Below are 17,060 nucleotides of genomic sequence, written 5' to 3'. Positions count from 1 at the left end.
CGTCACCTTATCTCAAAGTGCACCCAATGCTTCAAGTTTTGTAGTAGAATCCAGAATTGTGACATTCTTTTCAGAAATTGAAAATGAAAAATGAGCTTTATTTCCAATCAAAATACTCTTAAATGTTCATAGCATTTATTAGATGTTAAAATATTCCACAATAAAATTCAACCTAATTTAACAAAACACAGCAAAGGCTTTACTCCAATTTTTTAAAATTATGATTTGCTTTAAGGGGTAATTATATTGAGGCTAAGAAAAACTCCATTCATGTGCATAAAAATGCAGGATGCATATGTGTACTTAAAAATAATCTTGATGAATTCTGGTAATCAAATACTCAAATGAGACCTCCATATGTTACATGTGGGAGGTAAGATCTCTCTCACTGCAACATTGTGTATGATCACCAAATTCACAATCCCATAGGGATAATATTTATTATCATAAAATGTACTATAGCATTTGAAATCTGAGGTTAAACATTTTACTGCAAGGTTTATGAGGAGACTGTGAATCTCAAGTGAATTCATTGCATGAGAAAAGTGAATTTATTATCAAGGGCATGAAAAGAATCAGTCTTCTGAATGCTTAATACACTCTGTTAAAACATGTTATTCCAAAATCCACAATGCAACATGTGTCTAGTGTCTAAATTACAGTCCTTTTAAGGTCTTGACAAAAAAGGTAAATAATTCACATGTATTTATCATTAAAAAATATCCAAGAATAGCCAATGTTACAATACTGATTTTTCTAAGCTATTTGGTAAGAATGGAATTGAATGCAGTCTAATGTAAAGGGCTTGCTTTTCAATGTGCATCACATACAAAGTGGTCAAAAATCTTAAAATATCACAATAAATGCTGGGTGCGGTGGCTCACACCTGTAATCCCAGCACTTTGGGAGGCCAAGACAGGCAGATCACGAGGTCAAGAGATCGAGACCATCCTGGCCAATATGGTGAAACCCCGTCTCTACTAAAAATAGAAAAAGTAGGCGGATGTGGTGGTGTGCACCTGTAGTCCCAGCTACTTGGGAGGCTGAGGCAGAAGAATCACTTGAACCCAGAAGGCAGAGGTTGCAGTGAGCCAAGATCATGCCACTGCACTCCATCTCAAAAAAAAAAAAAAAAAAAAAAAAAATCACAATAAAGTGATGAGTGGAGTTGATAATTTGTTAAAATATCTTGGAGTATAAAACATACATTCTTCATGGTTAGCAAATATTGATTGAGTTACTACGTGATGTGCTAGATTTCTAAAAATATAACTGTCTTCAAACGTCACTACAGCAAAGGTCAGTGAATTGGCAATATCATGAGATCTTTGATGGAATCTAATTAGCACCAAGTTCAGATTCTGAAAACATTTTGTTAGACTGACAAGAGATTAGAAAGAAAACAGATGATACTTGAGAAAGGTCCTTTCTCCCCTATTATATATGTATAATTTCCATTACAGATAATTAGAACTTCATACATGGAACAGTGAAAAAATAGAGCAGAACATATTTTCTTTCTTGAAAAGCACTATTTCAGCAGCAATGGAACAGACTGGTGAGGTCAGGAGGGTCCCGGAGCTAGACGGTGTTTGCGAAGCCAGGGAACAGGTTTTAGTGTGAAAGAAATTCCCCATGGCCAAATGATGGAAACATAAGGAAATTATTCTGATGAATATGAAACATGTTAAGCATTATTTACTCTCATCATAAAATAGTATATCCAGCTTTTGTTTTGCCACATGTAGCTTTTGGGGCCTACTTTTTTTTTTTTTCCTTTTTTTTTTTTTTGGACAAATAACAAATGGGAAAACAAGTTGGATTTAGGAAAGCCCTGGGGATGGCATAAGGTAAAATGGCCACCCAAGCTGTGAGCTTGCCATTGAATTAATGCTGCTACCGAGTAAATGAAAGTCCGAAGATGACAGGAACACCCACTCCCCCCCAAAAAAAACTGAATATGGAAATTTGCAAACAGGTTTTAAGGCAATTCTATTTTGGCCCCTGAGCTAGAACCAGGTATACCTTTTTTCCTTCAGAAACTCTGGTATCTTTCAACAAAGAGGTTGCATGAAATGAAAGCAGATGGCAACACATTTAGGAAACAGTTAGGACGGTGCCCATCCTTTTCTGATTTATGTGACCCACCCATACAGGACTAGCTTACAAACTGTTCTTATCTCTGTAAGAGGAGTCATGATAGTCAGTTGTAGTAATCATTTCACATGGCTTCCTCCCACTTTATACAGTGATCTTCCTTCCAGGAAGAAGCTGTATGTTCTCTTTGAATCCCCGGAACCGGATTCAATAATGAATGTATCATACATTACCATCTTGTGTTAATTCATCAAAATGGATTAAAATATATTTAATCAGTTGATTGCAGGATTTTGACAATAATCCAAATATAGGGAATGTTACAGTGTCATGTATCCTAAGTGCTTTTACACTTTCCACCATTTTGGTCCAAAGAAGGGGAAAGATTTACTAAATGAGAAATGAGTATAAACAGAGAAGACTTAAAAAAAAGAAGCAAACAAATTATCATAAACAAAGGATGATATTTTTACTAGGGCCATTTTTCTACTAAAATTCTGCTCAAAGCCATGATATACCGACAAAAAACGTGTAGACAAGAAACAAAACCTTTTCCAAAATACTGGGAGCAAACGCCACATGGTGACTGTGAAATTAGTGGGGGGGAAAAAAAAATCACAGAAAAACATAATGGCCAGAATAAAGTTCGTACTGGAAGTTCTGCAAGGGCAATCAGCATGGCACCTATCTAATGTGGTCAAGATAGTCAAAAAGAAATAAAAGATAACCAGGTAACTAAAAATTGGGAGTGTTCTGAAGAACAGAAGACTTCAGACTTTTCTGGTAGGGCATGTAATAGAAGGAAAAAATCAAAAGCAAAATCAGAGGATACCATAGCCTATTTTACATACTGAATTTCAGAGCAACAAATTTTACACAGTGTGAAGGTCCACAAACAGGACTTCTGTAAAGAATACATATACATCTAACATTAGTTAGAAATGGGTATAGAAAGATTTGAGAAATAAGAATAGAAGGTCCCCGCATTAAAAAGTACAGAGACAGAAAGGTCTAGAAGCTAAAAACTAAGAGTAGATAATGTAATGCCAGGGTTAAGCAGAAACTCTGCATCTGAAAACAAAGGGTGACCACGAGGCAAAGTATATCAAATAACACACATAGGAGAGGCAGATGAATGTATGTGGGCCACCCTGACATCCAGGTGCATTATTCTGGAGAGAGATTATGTTTGCCTAAGTTAGTGTTTTTGTCATTTTGTTTTGTTCGGCTGCTTTTTCTTCCAATTCCACAGTGCTAGAGAGTACTCCATAGAGAGAAAAGTATGACAAAAGCTGATACTAGAACACACTGATTCCAGAAGTAATAAAGCCTAACGAGTAAAAAAGAGTGTTGTGAGGGAGAACATCAAACTATTGAGGATAGAACATCTAATTTTGCTTTTCTGCAATCCCAGCTATCTTCGGGAAAGGAATTTCTTTTTTTATAACTCATACAATCAAGAAGATGGGAAGATGGGAGAGTAGACACAATAACAATAGCTTAGAAGCTGGAAAACAGGTGGATGCATGGTAAATGACTTCTGAATGAGTACTAACTGGCAGTACCACATTCCTTTGACTATGGGAGTGGGGGTAAGGAAGGAAGCATCTAAAATAGAGAGAGTCAAAGAGATAGCTGAAGGTGTTGGAGAAGTAGTTAAAGTTATTACATATCAATTATAGAGCTGGCCATAAATCTGAGATACTGTAATCAAAGAAAAGCAGAGACACTAGGCTAAAACATTAATTACATATCTCGCAAATTTTTATTTATCAGAAAGGCCTAAAGGACTTTATCCACTGTAAGCACACATTTTGCACATTACTTTCCCTGGTTTAGTGATCTGTTTTACTAACACTAAAAATTAAAACTCAATTTAGATTTCATCAGCAAATAGAGCTACTGTAGTCTGCAGCCAGATAAAATAAGAGCATTCAGAAAGAAGACCAAGTGTCTGACTTGTGAAGGAAGTGCCCTTGGATGGTTTATGTTGGACAAACACATAGCCATATCCTTAGTGGCATTAATCTCCCAAATATTGCATCAACATCAAACCATGAGCAATCAGCCGCATTTGAGAGAAAAGATGTCTATCATGTGTTTTAGAACCTTTTTCATCTAAGAATTATAAAGTTCTAACACTTGAAAATGTACCTTTGGCAACTTGGATTCATTATGTACAAATCTTCATTCCCTGGCAGTATTTTATACATGAAGTGTCACCACTTTCACAGTCCCTCCTAGTTAGAACATCTCCTCCTCACTGCATTACCCAAACATTGGGGAATTTACATGCAGAGAAAGCAGAAATCAGCCGAAGGTCCTGGCACTTATAAAATGCAAATGAAAGGGAATCATAAAATATACCCTTATTTCTCCAGGGAGCTATGCTTTGGCTAGAAAGGGGAAATGTCATGGTTGTTGAGATTTTGCTCCACTGTAAATGTTAAATTATTAACACATGATTAGGGAAATTTTTAAGTGAATGTATTAAAACTTATTTTAGATGCAGATTTCAGTTTGGTAAGGCTATGAAAAACAAGGGTGTATCCATTTATATTTTGCAATTTTTAACTCATTTTCTCCTGAAATTCATTAATTGCACAGAAGTTTCAAAAAGAAAAGTTAGATTTCTGACCTCAATTTTCCTGGGGTTAATGTAGCCAAGTAAAGAAGTAAAGCAGGATAATGCTTTGAAATGTCATCCAAAGTATTTTCTTTTTTCTGTTTTTAATGTTATGTTTCCTCCATGGAATTATCTTGCAATTAAGACTAGGCCAAGGGGATTAGGTTTACTGCTACAGATAAGAGGCAGGAAGACACTGCCTAGGATAAAAAACAAAAAAAAAGAAACGGAATAAGAAAAGTCAGTGCTCAGCTTTGAACTTCAAACTAAATGCCCCAGGTTTAGTTCTCTGGAAGCAGATGTTGAGACAGAGTTTAGCATGTGATAAATTTATTAGAGATTCACACCTGTAGAGAAAAGTGAGAGGAAGCAGGGTCAGGCAAAGGGAAAAGTGGAATTGCCATGAGGCCAGTGGGCCTACCGTTCCCTGAGTGGTTTTATGGAGGCTAAGCTGCTGCTGAAAGCGGAGGTGAGGCTACAAATTACTTCCCTGAAAGACGATCCAGCAGTGCAAGTCTGAGTGTATACACTAGATTTTTATAAAACGTCAATTGCAAGTTTCCAGTCATGCTGTCAAAAGAAAGATTTCTTGGACATCCTATAACTGAGTGTTTACATATCAATGGCCAAAACTTAGAGAATTAATCTCAGAGTAAGCTAAAGTGCTAGGAGGAATGTGAGCTCAAAGTGAAGAAATTTACCACACCAATTAGTCTTTCAAAACTGCTAAGGACAGCTGAGGTTGGGAAGAGAGAAAGGAGAGAGAATATGACCATGATCTTCTCATGCCAAAAAACTCAGTTTTGGAGAATCTCCCAGAATTTCAGTGCTGGTTCTTTGTTTCCTGACTGTGGCCTGGAGATTCTGGAAGACTCTAGGAGAATTCTGCTTCCTATTGCCTGGAAATAGTAGTGACAGTGGCTGGAGAAACCTAAGATCTGGGTCTGAGGGCTTCCTCACCGAGAGGTACACACACTTCAGCATTTGTGGTGACATCAGGTAAGATTTCTTTATTCCAAGAGTTAGGAATTTGAAATTTTACAAAAAAAAAAAAAAAAAAATTGTGGTGAGGGAGGGCATCCCTGTCTTGCGCCAGTTTTCAAAGGGAATGCTTCTAGTTTTCGCCCATTCAGTATGATATTGGCTATGGGTTTGTCATAAATAGATCTTACTATTTTGAGATACGTCCCATCAACACCTAGTTTATTGAGTGTTTTTAGCTTGAAGGACTGTTGAATTTTGTCGGAGGCCTTTTCTGCATCTATTGAGATAATCATGTGTTTTTTGTCTTTGGTTCTGTTTATATGATGGATTACGGTTATTGATTTGTGTATGTTGAACCAGCCTTGCATCCCAGGGATGGAGCCAACTTGATCGTGGTGGATAAGCTTTTTGGTGTGCTGCTGGATTCAGTTTGCCAGTATTTGGCCCTCTCTCACCACTCCTATTCAACATAGCGTTGGAAGTTCTGGCCAGGTCAATCAGGCAGGAGAAAGAAATAAAGGGTATTCAATTAGAAAAAGAGGAAATCAAATTGTCCCTGTTTGAAGATAACATGATTGTATAGTTAGAAACCCCTTCGTCTCAGCCCCAAATCTCCTTAAGCTGATAATCAACTTCAGCAAAGTCTTAGGATACAAAATCAATGAGCAAAAATCACAAGCATTCCTATACACCAATAACAGAAAAACAGAGAGTCAAATCATGAGTGAACTCCCATTCACAACTGCTTCAAGGGGAATAAAATACCTAGGAATCCAACTTACAAGCGATGTGAAGGACCTCTTCAAGGAGAACTACAAACCACTGCTCAACAAAATAAAAGAGGACACAAACAAATGGAATAACATTCCATGCTCATAGATAGGAAGAATCAATATTGTGAAAATGGCCATACTGCCCAAGGTAATTTATACATTCAATGCCATCCCCAACAAGCTACCAATGACTTTCTTCACAGAATTGGCAAAAAACTACTTTAAAGTTCATATGGAACCAAAAAAGAGCCTGCATTGCCAAGACAATCCTAAGCCAAAAGAACAAAGATGGAGGCATCACACTACCTGACTTCAAACTATACTACAAGGCTGTAGTAACCAAAACAGCATGGTCCTGGTACCAAGACAGAGATATAGACCAATGGAACAGAACAGAGTCCTCAGAAGTAATACTACACATCTACAACCATCTGATCTTTGACAAACCTGACAAAAACAAGAAATGGGGAAAGGATTCCCTATTTAATAAATGGTGCTGGGAAAACTGGCTAGCCATATGTAGAAAACTGAAACTGGATCCCTTCCTTACACCTTATACAAAAATTAATTCAAGATGGATTAAAGACTTAAATGTTAGACCTAAAACCATAAAAACCCTAGAAGAAAACCTAGGTAATACCATTCAGGACATAGGCATGGGCAAGAACTTCATCACTAAAACACCAAAAGCAATGGCAAAAAAGCCAAAATTGACAAATGGGATCTAATTAAACTAAAGAAATTCTGCACAGCAAAAAAAAATTACCATCAGAGTGAACAGGCAACCTACAGAATGGGAGAAAATTTTTACAATCTACCCATCTGACAAAGGGGCAATATCCAGAATCTACAAAGAACTCAAACAAATTTACAAGAAAAAAACAAACAGCCCCATAAAAAAGTGGCAAAGGATATGGACAGACATTTCTCAAAAGAAGACATTTATGCAGCCAACAGACACATGAAAAAATGTTCACTATCACTGGCCATCAGAGAAATGCAAATCAAAACCACAATGAGATACCATCTCACACCAGTTAGAATGGCAATCATTAAAAAGTCAGGAAACAACAGGTGCTGGAGAGGATGTGGAGAAACAGGAACACTTTTACATTGTTGGTGAGATTGTAAACTAGTTCAGCCATTGTGGAAGACAGTGTGGTGATTCTTCAAGGATCTAGAACTAGAAATACCATTTGACCCAGCCATCCCATTACTGGGTATATACCCAAAGGATTATAAGTCATGCTGCTACAAAGACACATGCACACGTATGTTTATTGTGACACTATTCACAATAGCAAAGACTTGGAACCAACTGAAATGTTCATCAATTATAGACTGGATTAAGAAAATGTGGCACATATACACCATGGAATACTTTGTAGCCACAAAAAAGGATGAGTGAGTTCATGTCCTTTGTAAGGACATGGATGAAGCTAGAAACCATCATTCTGAGCAAACTATCGCAAGGACAGAAAACAAAACACTGCATGTTCTCACTCATAGGTGGGAATTGAACAATGAGAACACTTGGACACAGGGTGGGGAACATCAAACACCGGGGCCTGTTATGGGGTGGGGGGCTGGGGGAGGGATAGCATTAGGAGATAAGCCTAATATAAATGACGAGTTATTGGGTGCAACACATCAACATGGCATAGGTATACATATGTAACAAACCTGCACGTTATGCACATGTACCCTGGAACTTAAAGTATAATAAAAAAATGTGGATTTAAATAGACTTAGGGGTCAGAGGAAGGTCAATGACTTATAGGAGGTAAAACTCATAGTTCTCAAGTTTACATATGAACACAATTGCTAAATGATCAAATGAGTTTCTATCCCTTAGCAAGTACAGTTACCAGAACTCTCTACAACCAAAAGGACATAGTTATGAAATCTAGACCCAGATAGAAAACAAAGGACTCACGGAGAATAGAAGCTGAGGTCCAGAGATAAAGGATAATGACACAGCACAATGACCAGATGACATTCCCACAATACTATAAGGATACTCAAACACACAGAACTGATACTCCTACCACATCTCCACACTTAGAAACCATCGTGGGGACAGGACAAGAGAAAGTGGGATGGCACAGGAGGACTCTTGAGAAAAACAAATTCAGAAAGATATAAAATTAGTTAAAATGGGATGATATAAGATTCACTAAAACAATGCTAAAATTATATTAGTCAAATGTTTTTAACAGAGTCAAAGATAGATTTGGACTCCCCAAAATGCTAGCCATTAGTTACATGTGGTTAGTTAAATTAATTAATTGATTAAAATTAACTTGAAGTCATATTAAAACAAAGTTAAATAAAATTAAAATTAAATAAAATTAAAAATGCAGCTTCCCTTTTGTTGTATTAACATTTCTTAGCTTAACAGTCACATATGCTAGGGGCTTCCATATTGAATAATTTAAATAGAGAACATTATCTCCATCACAATATGTTCTATTGGACAGTACTACAAGATAAATATGAAATTAATTATCTAAAAATATTTATTTTTCACATTTTGAACATTTTAATTTAATGTGTATCTTTTAATCATGCAACATGAAGCAACACTTCTTCAACCTGTTTGGAGTGAGAAATAAAATTTAAAAAATTATTTTTGAAACTAGTTTCATCACTCTTTATGAAAATACCATACTCAGGCTCACTACAACTCTTTTGCTTTCAACAACTTGCATGCTATTCCAAATATCAAGCATCTGAAAAAGTCATAGATGAATTTGTCTTTTCATGATTATCTCCACAGCAGAATAAATGTTCCATAAAGTTATCTATTATTTCTCTAATATTTAAGACAAGAGTGATCAAATGTGTATCAGAAGGCTTCCACTTAGCACAGGATATTTTTGAGGGCCCTCCACATTGTAGGAGGCACTATTACTTCATTCCATTTCATGACTAAATATATTCTATGGTAATGATATACTACACTTTGTTAATTTATTCATTTGTTGATGGATATAGATATTTTGGTTGTTTCTTCCTTTTGGCTATTGAAAATAGTGCCTCTATGAATATTTGTGAGCAAGTATTTGAATACCACTTTTCAATTTGGGGGTTATATAAATAGGAGTTAGATGGTTGGGCCATCCAATCATTCTGTGTTTAATTTTTGGAGGAATCACCAAACTGTTCTCACAGTTGTTATATCATTTTATATTGCTATAATTAATGTAAGATGGTTCCTTTTCTCCACATCCTCACAAACTCTTACAAGTATTGTCTGTTTTTGTTTTGTTTTTACATATTAGCCATTCTAATGGGTATAAAGTAGTTTTGATTTGCATTTCCCTGATTACTGATAATGTTGAGCATCTTTTTCATATGCCTATTGGCCATTCGTATATCTTGTTCAGAGGAACGTCTACTTAGGTCTATTTATTTTTATTTATTCTTTTTTTTTTTTTGAGACAGAGTCTTGCTCTGTCTCCCAGGCTGGAGTGCAATGGCTTGATCTCGGCTCACTACAAGCTCCGCCTCCTGGGTTCACGCCATTCTCCTGACTCAGCCTCCCGAGTAGATGGGACCACAGGTGCGGGTCACCACGCCCGGCTAATTTTTTGTATTTTTAGTAGAGACGGGGTTTCACCGTGTTAGCCAGAATGGTCTCAATCTCCTGACCTTGTGATCCGCCAGCCTCAGCCTCCCAAAGTGCTGCGATTATAGGCATGAGCCACCACGCCCGGCATGTCTACTTAGGTCTAAAGGATGCACTTAACATGTGGGAAAATGGGCACTTAATAACTTTTAAAAATGCCTGTGGTTATATACCAATAGATATCATTATCAAATATTAATCCTTATCACCAACAAGGCACATATATCGAGATTTGCAATTATTATTTTATTCTCTTTTAATAATAACAATCAAAATGTTGTTATGTCTGTTGATATGGTCTGAATGTTTTTGTCCCCCTAAAATTTTTATGTTGAAATCCTAATCCCAACAGTGTTGCATTAGTGCCCTCATGGGATTAGTGCCCTTTTAAAAGAAGTCTGAGAGAGCTTCCACAGCAAAAAGTTCCCTACTATAATTAGGATCTGCTCCAGATAGGACATATACAAACAAATTGATCTTGGACTTCCCAGTCTTTCCAAATTTTCCATTATCTTTGTCTCAATATTCTTTCCATAGATATTGGCTCTTTGGCATCACTTTTTAAGGTTGTGCTTCAAGAAAGTGTTGTGATGACAGAGCAGACAATATAAATGGACTTTCACTGTCCAATTCTAGAGAAATCTGAATGAAAATGAAAAAATAATGGAAATAATGGATTACACAGTATATGTGTGTAGAGAGAAAAAGAAGGAAGGAAGGAAGGAAGGAAGGAGAAAAAGAACGAATGAACGAACGAACGAACGAAAGGAAAGAAAGAAAGCAAGAAAGAAAGAAAGAAAGAAAGAAAAAGAAAGAAAGAAAGAGAAAGAGAAAAGAAAGAAAAAGGAGGGAGGGAGGGAGGAAGGAGGAGGGAGAAAGGAAGAATGGGGAAGGAAGGAAGAAAGGGAGGAAGGAAGGAAGGTTAGTTTTCTTTATAGTGATATGTCAACCAATAAATGCAGAAGTAATGGTGGTATTAGAACAGTAATAACAGAGATCGATACTTAAACTAGTGGTAGAAGTTTGATCAAGATTAGGATACTTACATCATTTCAATGTACTTTTCCACAAATCCCTTTTCCCTCACACATGGCAATAATAGTAATTTAAAATGAACAAACCTGACAAACATTACTTTATTAAAGACATCAAAGTTAACATCAGAAATGGGCCAAGCCTATACCATGTGCCTTTTTATATGTTGCACTAAGAAGGACACAGTAAAAGCATCTGATAGTCATAATTCATTAATATGCATAATCTGAATCTCATCATTAGGAAATAACAAACTCAAACTAAGGAACATTCTACAGAAAAACTGGTTTGTACTCTTCAAAATTGTTACTTTCATATAAGACAAGAAAGTCAAAAGACTATTCTAAAGAAAGTGATCAAACAGACATGAAAAACCTGAAATACATCATTCTAGATTGGTTCCTTGGCTGTGAAAAAACATGTCTATAAAGGATATTATTAGGATAATTAGTAAAATTTTACTATCAAGTATGGATTAAAAATGTGCTATATCAAAATTAAATGTCTTGATTTTGATATTTGTTTCATAGTTATATGAGTATGGCCTTATTCTTAGAAAAAGCACACTTTACTATTTTTGGATCAAAATGGCAATCATGTATACAGTTCATTCTGAAATGGTTCCAATCTATGTACATTGGGCTAATTGTGAATTTTAAAAGTTTACTTTGGTCTCAACTCCACAAATGTTGCCTTCATTCATGTGAATCATATTACCCACCTTCACATTGTATCTTACCTCTTTGTGGACAATTTTCTGATCACTCAATGCCCCTAGTAAATATTCTAAGAAAAACTTTTTCATTATAAAGTGATTGATGTGCCACAGAGGTAAATCAAAAACTGTATGTATTGAAGCCAAACATATGGCAACCACCTGAAAACTTGGTCAAGAAAATAATCACTAGTTTGACTACTGCTATAATAACTTTAAATCTATTAGTATTACCTTCTGGCCTTTAAAAATAACGAAGGTTGGAGAAACTCTACAGTAAATATTTTGATGGTTTCTCACACAACTTTATAACCCTCTTCTGTTTATAACTTCAAAGAAACTGTTTTTGGACTTTGTGATGTTTTCAATATTTTATCAGTTGTAAATGAAATTCAGCTTTTCTATTGAAATTGCTAAGAAGCTAGACTACAGATCTTTCAAAGTGGTATTTATTAAGTTCTTTAAGTACTATGCATTACTAAAGGTTTGATTTAAAAGTATAATATAAAAAGTGAGAGTTAAATGATAGACTCATTGGGGATCAGAATTTTTGTTGTTACATTGTTGTGGAAAATGCGTAATAAGTTAAAAAAAAGTCTACTCAATATAATGTTGATTTATTAAGACATATGCTATAAGACATGGTATAATACTTAACAAATATGTTAATTAATCACCACCTATATAATAAGCAAAGAGTTACAATGCTGATACTCTTGGATAATCATAATTTCATATTCAAACAGCTTATTAAAAACACACAGTTAAATAGGGAAGAAAAGAGTATGCTGAGCAGAGGGTTCAGTGAGAGCACACTACTACGCCGGGCACGGTGGCTCATGCCTGTAATCCCAGCACTTTGGGAGGCCGAGGTGGGCAGATCTTGAGGTCAGGAGTTCGAGGCCACCCTGGCCAATATGGTAAAACACCGTATCTACTAAAAATACAAAACTTGGCCGGGCATAGTGCCGCACACCTGTAGTCTCAGCTACTCGTGAAGCTGAGGCAGAGGAATCGCTTGAACCTTGGAAGCAGAGATTGCAGTGAGTCGAGATGCGCCACTGCACTCCAGCCTGGGCAGCAGAGCAAGACTGCATCTACGAAAGAAAAGAAAAGAAAAAAGAAGAGAAGAGAAGAGAAAGAGAAAGAGAAAGAGAAAGAGAAAGAGAAAGAGAAAGAGAAAGAGAAAGAGGGAGGGAGGGAGGGAGGAAGGAAAGAAGGAAAGAAGGAAGGAAGGAAGGAAGGAAGGAAGGAAGGAAGGAAGGAAGGAAGGCAGGCCGGCCGGCCGGCCGGCCGGCAGGCAGGCAGGCAGGCAGGCAGGCAGGCAAGCCAGCCCCAAGTATGGCAGGTGAGAGAAATGGAACTAATGGAACTAACTGACCTGTTACACACTGGGGCTTTCTAAGTAGTTCAGCCTGGCTGAACACAAGATTGTACTGCAAGCCCTGAAGGAAGATGAACTGCTTTATCCTGTCCTTAAAGTTAGCCCCATTATCTATCATGAAATTCCAAATTTTAAGAAAATTAGGCAAATTGGAAAATATGTACAGAGCACCGTTCCTTTATTTTCATAAAAGTGTTACTACATTAGGAGAAAGAAAATAAACCACATTTCTGTTCATCACATAAATCATGCAATTTTTCATACCTTTCAAGTTTGGGAAAATATAACATGTGGTTCTCTAAGTGCTTTTCTTTCTTAATTTTTAAACTCTGACATTTTATCACAGAAATTAAATCCTTATGCTCCTCATTCTTTTCCACTTAACACATCAAAAAGTGGCTCTACATAAGATATTTGACGTTCAGCATAAATTTTATTCTTTATTCTTCTTTAACATAGAAAGTTATATTTGCCAGTGGTAAACAACTCAAAATATTCAACTTCAGGTTGAATTGATAAAGTAGTATAAGCTTGTGTGCCTGCATGTGGATGCTACTTGTGGGAAAACAGATGTCTACTCTGTTCTAAAAGCTATATTGACATGATAACAAGTGAATTGAAGAGGAGAAAAAAGAAATAATATACATACATTCTGCAGAAACAAAAATAGCCATCCTTGTAAGGAAGTCAAGATAATAATGAGTTCACAGGACACATAAATAATAGATTGATTGTATAATTCTATTATCTCCAGTAGTTCAGTTGCATTCATTGGTATTAAATATTTTATAAATTAAGCTTTCAGGAAAAATAACACCTAATATTATGAAAAACAATGCCATTTTAATACATATTACCTGTTTCTTAATTTTGAAATCATCTGGAGAAGAGCAATTATTTCCATTATACAGATGAGATATTTAAGGCACTGAAAGATTAAGTGACTTTCCGAGTTGCACAACTGTAATTAATCAACTGAGACAGGGTTCATACCCAGATATCCTGGTTTCTAAAGCATAGGATTTTTTTCCCTTATACTTTCTCATTCTCATTGGCTTGTGAAACTCTATTATCTTCTAATTAATTTAAAGGAATAAATTGTTTTGATCTGGGTAAATATGAATCTAAACTTCATCCACTTATATTAGAAACATATAAAGGATCACCTATTGGTAAAATTTATGTCTCCTTACATAATTTTAATTAGTTTGTGATAGCATCAAACAGGGTTCAATTTACAAAATAGTATTTGAAGTCCTAAAGTTCATATTTAAACATTATTTTTCTTTTCCAAAGATTAATATCTGAAAGTTCAAGAAATCCATTATTACATTATTAACAGCACATTTAAGGTCATAAATACTAAGTAGATATTATAGATAAAGAACTAAAGGAGTTCATTCGGTAAACTCTTTGTCTAGAAGTTTCCATACAAAGTTTATAAAAGGTGTTTTCTCCACAAAATTATTGTTAACATGTAGTTAAATATTAGATATAGAGGTCCTCCTGCTATAAGAACTTAGGTCTTAAGAGCTACATTTGACTTTTGCTGAAGTAACTTAAAGATATGTCTGTTCATTAATTAGGAAATAGGAGGCAAACTGTTCCTTGTGAAACTTAGTATTTATTTGAATAAAAATGTAGACAATTATTGTGCCAATTTGTCAAAAGAACATGAATGCTTTCCAAAGATAAGAAGTTAGTCTTATATATATTGGAAAATCAGAAAGTGACATTAAGGCTCAGCTGACCAGATATTTCACTAGTGATAATGAAGACATATAACTGATGTGCAGGATGTACCAAGAGTATATGACAGAGCTTAAAACTTAAAGAACACTGGGTTTGGAGTACTAAAGTAGGGTTAACAAATAGATACATAAAAAGGATGAAGTAGACAGTATTTGGCACAACAATTTGACCCAGAATTTGGCACCTGCTGTTGGATTAGAACATTTTTCTTTTTTTATGAATAATATATTGGATAAAATTTACAAAGAGGCAGCTTTCAGTTTAAGTTTGAAAGACTTTTTAAAAAAAACAAAATAGGTTATTGAAGGACATATATTCCCCCTCCCAGATAACCTGTATTTTTTATTACCTTCATATCCCCACCATAGCACCAATTGCAATGGATATTAATGTTTGTTAGTTCCAAATCTTCTTAAGAAGTCTGCACTCTTCCAAAAGAATGACCGTGTTTTATTCATGTCTGTCTCCTGGTATAATTCAAGTCTCACGGAAGGCCATGAACATAAAAACATTTTATTTTATTAATAATCAAGTTAATTATTAATTAGTATAATTAATCAAAAATTATAACAATTTAATAAATTATAGTCATTCCTACTTCCTTCTGCCTATCACACATTGTGAGATTAATTTCAATAGTATCTGAGAGGCAGGTGAATTTTTTCTCTGTGAATGGGATGCTAGGTTAGATGGACAGGACATACTCTGGAATGTCAGAATAAAGACTTTCGAAATCCAAGTTTTAAAAAAGCAATAAGAAAACTGGCAAAAATATCAAAATTATCATTTTCAGAAATCCAAAAACTGAGAAGAGGCTTGAAATAAACTAAAGAACATTTATTTGAGGAAAAATGGGAAGTCTGAGTTACAACAGCAAGATTTGCATCATTTTAACTTGCCCAAATCCATCCCGCTTTCCCCAGGTCTGCAGTAGCCCAGAAAACCAAAGACCATACACATGAAGTACCTATGAAACCAACGGCCTAACAGATGTTAAAGGAGGAAGAAAGGGAATGGCACTCCCCAAAAACCTCAGTCTGACAGAACTGTCACAATTTGACCTCCTGAGAAGCCCTCTGAAAGGTTCTAGCTTCAGGACTTTTTTTATATGGATCAGAGCTCACTCTCCCTGAACAGCATTATTCTTATGGCATTCGTTGAAAATTGTCCACGGGAATTTTTAACATCACAGCTGCTTAAGGCAGCAATATCAGTCTGGGTTAACAGGAGGCAGATGTAAAAACTTGAAAGGAGAAACTAAGGAATGTAGTGTCCAAATGGTACTTTCAAAAACTCTCAGATATTTTTGGGAATATAAAAGCAAGTGTATGGTTGTGGTAACACACAGGAAATATCTAAAGACAGCTAATATCTTACTTATGGCTGATCCTGAGGCTCTGTACCACCAAGAAGTGAAGGCTAAGGCAGAGTTGTAAATTTCCTGCTGGAGCTTTGAAAACATCCCATATGATACACCCAAGACCTACTGGCAAACTCTGGCAGACATTAATTCAAGATATTCAGTTAAATCTCTATTCAATTTTTAGCCAATCAAGCAGAGATGTTATTGATTGTATACCAAAGTATATGTATCATGACCAGGACTACAGACTTTACAGAATTGGTCCAGGAAAGTCACTAATCAAATGACAATCTCAAACACTACATACAATAAACCCAGGGGGCTCATTTTCAGAATTGTTATGTTGTATTATTTAAAGTGTCAATTAGATGAAGCAGGGTATTTTCCTGATCCTTTCACAGGACTTGTGACAGGACTGCCTCATTTACTCAGCCCACTGCTCTCAACTTCTCGCAGGAGGGAGTGCATTAGTGAATGAGGTGGGAACTGGAGTGCATGAGTGCTAGAACCACCCAGCAGCTTCAGCTCCGGCTGCAGCAAACTCAACTCAGCCCCACTGTGTTCCACCCCTTGCAGGAGCGAGTGTGTAGGTGAGTGAGTGCAGGAGATGGGGTGAGCCCTTTTGGGTGCCAGGAGGCAAACTCCATGTGGGCCTTGTGGCAGCATCTGGGGGCAGGGCCTGTGAACCCTGAAGTCCCAG

Source organism: Macaca nemestrina, chromosome 3 (genome assembly GCF_043159975.1).
Source record: "Macaca nemestrina isolate mMacNem1 chromosome 3, mMacNem.hap1, whole genome shotgun sequence".
Classification (NCBI taxonomy): domain Eukaryota; kingdom Metazoa; phylum Chordata; class Mammalia; order Primates; family Cercopithecidae; genus Macaca; species Macaca nemestrina.
This window is presented reverse-complemented; position numbering follows the sequence as displayed.